Genomic DNA, 6000 nt, shown 5'->3' on the forward strand with positions numbered 1-6000 from the left:
ATCCAGAGGTTAAACAGAAACCATTACTATATTTGGCTTACTAGAGACATCACATGCTCACATATGATATCCTTGACTGCAGAAAGCAGTAAAATAAACACTCTAGCAGGTTATGGTTTAGGGTACAGGTAGACTATCCTTTATCCGCACTTCCGAAAGCCTCTAAAAACCGAAAGTTTTTTCGTGGAGCGCAAGTCGTGCACACGACATGACCCGAGTGGCGCCAAACATGACAGGAGTGGTCCGGGAGCTCTGCCTTTCCCTGTGAGCAGGGCAGAGGGTCACAGAGTTCCCTCCTGGGTAGGAGATTGCAGGCCGAGCCAGGCTGTGTGAAGGAGGCACCAGGAGAGTGAACCCAACAATACAGCAGCCCGTCCGATAGTCTTTTCTTCCCCCCCACCCACCCCCCGACCTGATTTGCGGGCCAGCTTAGTGTAGGAGTCAGCCGATATCTGGCTTACCCACAACTGGCGGCGGCAGTCGAGCCTCAGACCCCCGCTAAGTCAAGGAATTCAGATACGGAACAGGGGGAGCCGGAAACCTCGATCTAACGGCAGAAATCAGCAGCCGTTTGGTTAGGGTTTTTTTTCTTAACCTAGCATTTTTTTTTAAATAAAAGAGTCAGGCGTGGAAAGAGTCTCTGTAGCTTAGCAACAGCTTCAGAGACGCTTCCAAGGCAGGGCCCGAGTGTTTACAAGCTGTTGCTAAGCAACAGTGTTTGTTGTCAGATACGAAGATGAAAACCTTCTGAAATCCGAAAAATTCCGAAAACCGAAACACAGCTGGTCCCAAGGTTTTCGGATAAAAGGATAGTCTACCTGTATAAACCACAAGCAAATCTGTTAATGGACAAGAAAACAGTAACAAAGACCAATAGCAGATTTACAGGAATAGGCATAATCCAACTGTTCCTACTTGGAATAAAGAAAAGTTATGTCTCTTGCATTAAAATTTTTGGTAAAATTTGATCGGAAACAAGGATCCTGGCAATAACTTTACGTTGCTAACCTCCCACAAAGTCTACTAGCTCAACTGAAGCAAGTCTTGAGATATTTTTGCTACTATATTTGGTTTACTAGATACATCACATGAGAAAGTCGGGAAAGAAATAGGGCCACTAAAGTCACAGGCAGCAATAGTGAAATGGTAGAAATATTAAATAATTACTTTGTTTCAATATTTACCAGGGAGTCAGTTCAGGCGGACATGACATTGGAAGATGAGATTAGAGATGCTATAACTGCATTTAAAATAAAAAAGGAGAAATATTAAATAAACTAACTAAACTCAGAGGATAAAACCCCTGGTCCAGAAGGATTGCATCCACGCATTTTAAAAGAATCTAGAGAAGAGATACCAGAAGCACTATTTTATATATATACTTAAAATTCGTTAGAAAAAAGTGTAGTGCTAGAGGACTGGTGGATAGCTAACGTTATACCTATATTTACAAAAGGGAGATAGAGACCAGTCAGCTTAACATCGGTGGTAGGAAAAATAATGGAATCCCTACTAAAAAGAGAAAATAGAAAAACATCTAGAAACCAAAAATAATAATAATAATGAATAGTCAGTGTGGATTTCAAAAGGAAAGTCTTGCTTGACCAACCTCACTGAATTCTTTGAAGAGGTAAAGAGTAGACAAAGGTAATGCAGTAAATGTAATTTAACTAGATTTCAAAAAGGCCATCGATAAGGTGCCACATATTAGACCAATTTATACAGTCAGATCATGCAGAGTCAGGGGACAAGTAGTAGAATGGATAACTGGCTGGCTTCAAGACAGAAAGCAGAGAGATGGGGTAAAGGGTAGCTATTCAGAGCGGCAGAAGGTGGAAAGATGGGTCCAACAAGGATCAGTACTGGGACCGCTGTTGTTCACAATTTAGACTTTGGAATCAAAAACACAATTTATAAATGTGCAGATTACACCAAATTTGGGGGGTGTGGGGAAGTCAACAGTGAGGAGGACTGTAACACATTACAAGAAGACATTAATAAACTTGCAGAATGGGTATATAATTTGTAAATGAATTTCAACACGGACACCTGTACAAAATCCAGCACACACATCAATCCTCGCTTACGCCCCCAGCAAACCGACTTCAAGCACCTTCATAATCTGACGCTATTTAAATAATCTCCAGCTCTATGCCCCCACATGCTCCCTCAGACACCAGTTTAGTCCCAAAACAGAAAAGTGGCAGAAACACTCAGCAGGTAAGGCCACATGTGTGGTAAAGGAAAAAAGTCAAGTTCTGACGATGGGTTTTATCTCTGAAGTGTTAACTTATTTTTTTCCCCATAGAGGCTACCTGGCTTGCTAAGTGTTTCCAGTAATTTTCTGTTTTTGTTTCAGATTTCCAGATCTGCAATATTTTGTTTTACCAACTTATTTGTTGCTCACTGCTTCCTCATCCACAGCCACTCAGTCCCTGCCCTCTGGAATCTCTCCCCAAACATCGCCACCCTACAACCCACTGCTTTTTATAGCCTCCATAAATCTTTTCTATTCAATAAGTAATTTCATTCAACCTTTCTATTCCTCCTTTACCTCCCCACTTGGTATCAACCTCTGTCCTCCACTGTAAGTCACTCAATCTATAAGTGAAGATGCTGCAGAAATGGAAATAGTTGTCAAACAATATGTAGCAAAAAAAATTCCATAGCATTAGAAGTGTTCTAAGGTAGAAGAGGCTTTGCTTCTGAAAAAGGTCCAAAAAACTGACTAGTTTGAATTAAAATTAATATATAGAATCATAAGCACAGGAGGCCGCCATTTGGCCCATCGCATCTACGCCAGCTCTTTCGAAGAGCAATCCAGTTAGTCCCACTCCCCTGCTTTATTCCCATATATCCCTGCAATATTTTCTCCTTCAAGTATTTTTCCAATTCCCTTTTGAAGGCTACTATTGAATCTGTATCCACCACCCTATCAGACAGTGCATTCCAAATCCTAACAATTCATTGTATAAAAAAGTTTTTCCTCATGTTACCTCGGGTTCTTTTGCCAATCACCTTAAATCTGTGCTCTCTGGTTATCACACTTCAGCCATTCAGCTCTTTATTTACTCTATCTACTTTATCCAATATCCCCTTAGCCTTCTCTGCTCTAAAAAGAAGCCCAGCTTTTCAAGTCTACCCATGTACCTGTAATTCCTCATCCCTGGACCCATTCTAGTAAATCTCTTCTGGACCCTCTCCAAAGCCCTCATGTTCTTTCTATAGTGTGGTGCCCAGAATTGGACACAGTACTCCAGCTGGGACCAAACTAGTATTTTATATAGGTTTAGCATAACTTCCTGGCTTTTGTACTCTATCCCCCTATTTATAAAGCCAGGATCCCATATGCTTTATTAACCTGTCCTGCCACCTTCAAAGATTTGTGCACAAACATACCCAGGTCTCTGTCTTGCACCCCCCCCCCTTTAAATTTGTACCATTTAGCTTGTATTGTATCTCATTCTTCCTACCATAAGAAAGAAAAAACAAACTTGTATTTACATAGCACCTTTCACAACCACTGGACGTTCCAAATCGCTTTACAACCAACAAAGTTCTTTTCTTTTAAAAAAAAAAGTGTAGCTACTGTTGTAATGAGGGGAAACGTGGCAGCCAATTGTGCACAGCAAGATCCCACAAACAGCAATGCAATAAATGACCAATCTGTTCTAGTGATGTTGGCTGACAGATAAATGTTGGCCAAGACTGCAGGAGAACTCCCCTGCTCTTCTTCAAAAAGTGTCATGGGATCTTTTGAATTCACTTGAGGGGACAGACAGCTTATCCTCTCGGCTCATCCGAAAGATGGCAACTGATGTGTCAGCTTATATGATGTGCTCAAGTCTCTGGAGTGGTGCTTGAACCCACAGTCTCCTGACTTTGAGGCAAGAGTGGTACCACTGAAGCACAGCTGACATCTTAAATATTTTTACAAAATAAAAACCATGTAATTTTGCTGAGACTATTAAAAAAATCATAATACATAGAAGCATTCTTTGCCAGAAGCAAAATTATTCCAAAACATAAGCACTAAGGTTTTAACAGACTTAACAGTGATTCCTTTTGTTCAAACTTAAGTCTGGTGTAAATATGGACTCCGTTTTCATGAATTGGAGAGTAGGTTGTGAAGAAGCTTTTAAACATAAAGCTACATAAATTATGCATTTGTTGGTTTACACTAAACTCACATTTTGATCCCCTCCATTTCTGAGCTCTCTACAGCAACATTTTATTTCTTTTTTTAAATCTAAACTTACATAGCCATGAAAATGTTTTTAAAATATTAAAACTAGTGCTGCAATACTTTTACCATTGAAAATGGCCAATTTTGTCAATTGGAAAAAAATCTTGAACTACCCTTACTTCAATGGTTATAAACATAACTAGAACAAGGTAGCCTCTAACCTCAGTTCCAACCCCGTTTAAATCCATTCATTTCATTATTCGTTTAAAAAAATCAATTACCAAAATACATTAAAATTCTGCAATGTGTCCTACGGAGCTCTCCGATTTAAGTGAAAGTTTTGTCCAAAACAGAAATTGTCTCATTCGCCGGCAGCTCTTTACTGTCACCCTAGACTGGGCTGAACCAGGGCGGGCCATCCAGCTACAGATCTGCAACTCAAAAGGGCATCAGAGGTCAACTCTCACCGGCCATCAGATCACCCTATGCGAGCTTAAATCAAAAAGTAGAATAAAATAACTCAATAGATTGTCTGCACGTTGGCGGCCCCGCTCGCTCGCTTCTGTTCTCTCTCTCTCTCTCACTCACATACACCACACACTCACGCTCAGCCCGTTACCAGGACAGCCGCCATCTTGCAATCATCATGTGCCCGCTGGGCTCAGCGAACCGGCCAATCAGCGCTCAGAACGACCGTCCGTCACAGTAGCGCGAGAGCTGAGCTTAACTCAGGTAATTCAAGGCGTGGCGGCGGCAAGAGATGGCTCCGGATGAGGAAGGACATTCATCCCATCTTAATTCACCTGTCCAGAGAGCGCCTAATGTCCCATCTTGTAGCATTCAGGGGTGTTTCTTGACTGTTTCCATGGTTTTGGCCTCCACTACTTACCTGGAAGTCTGTTGCTGGTGTGTCAGTAATGCCAACCTCCACCTTCTCATAAATCTAGTAAGTCACACAACACCAGGTTATAGTCCAGCAGCTTTATTTGAAATCACAAGCTTTCGGAGCGCTGCTCCTTCGTCAGGTGAAGTGGAGAAATGCATAAAGACACAGCTTATATAGTCAGAATAATGTCAGATGTTTACAGATGCATTTCTCCACTTCACCTGACGAAGGAGCAGCGCTCCGAAAGCTTGTGATTTCAAATAAAGCTGTTGGACTATAACCTGGTGTTGTGTGACTTATTACATTTGTCCACCCCAGTCCAACTCCGGCATCTCCACACCATGGCTTCTCATAAATCGACAAGACAAAGGCCAGAATTTTCCGGGATGGTGGCGGGCCGGGTGAAAAAATTATTTTTCGACAGTGGGTCGGGAACCCGCTGTCATCCCGCCACCACACGCCTTTCCCCCAGGCGTGTCTGTCATCGCGGAGCCGACCCAACCGGCAGCGGCAGGCAACCCAATTGAAATATTTATCACAATAGCAAAATACTGCAGATGCTGGAAATCCGAAATAACAACAGAAAATGCTGGAAAAACTCAGCAGGCCAGGCAACATCCGTGGAGAGAAAATAGAGTCGACGTTTCGGGTACAACCCTTTTTCAAAACATATTTATCAGGTGGTTTACAAGCACTTAAGAGCCCTTTTTCACTTTTTAAATTTACCTGCATGGCCACAGGATTCACGCAGTCTGTCAACCTGAGGCAGGAGTTCCGTGGCCATTGCTCCAGCTGATTACTTGACAGCATCAAATGTACAGTAAAAGCTCCCACCTGACAGATGATCACTTTCCTCAGGCAGAAGCTGTTGCTCAGTCCATTTCCAGCACAGATTCTGCAGGCTGCAAGTCTTTCCAGCCAAGTCTCC

General features: G+C 42.2%; 1 protein-coding gene across 7 annotated transcripts in view; it reads right to left on the reverse strand.

Annotated features, from left to right (window-relative positions):
• abhd18 (abhydrolase domain containing 18) overlaps positions 1-4898 on the reverse strand; it is a 102181-nt gene extending 97283 nt beyond the window's left edge. The window contains exon 1 of one of the 7 annotated variants that reach the window (XM_086009315.1): positions 4792-4898. The gene's annotated coding sequence lies outside the window, so the exon portion shown is untranslated. The other 6 variants (XM_086009349.1, XM_086009322.1, XM_086009357.1 and 3 more) reach the window with 6 other exon arrangements.
• Between the last annotated feature and the right edge of the window lie 1102 nt (positions 4899-6000).

The sequence above is a fragment of the Somniosus microcephalus genome, chromosome 2 (genome assembly GCF_052327205.1).
Source record: "Somniosus microcephalus isolate GS21.2 chromosome 2, FLI_Smic_1.0, whole genome shotgun sequence".
Lineage (NCBI taxonomy): Eukaryota > Metazoa > Chordata > Chondrichthyes > Squaliformes > Somniosidae > Somniosus > Somniosus microcephalus.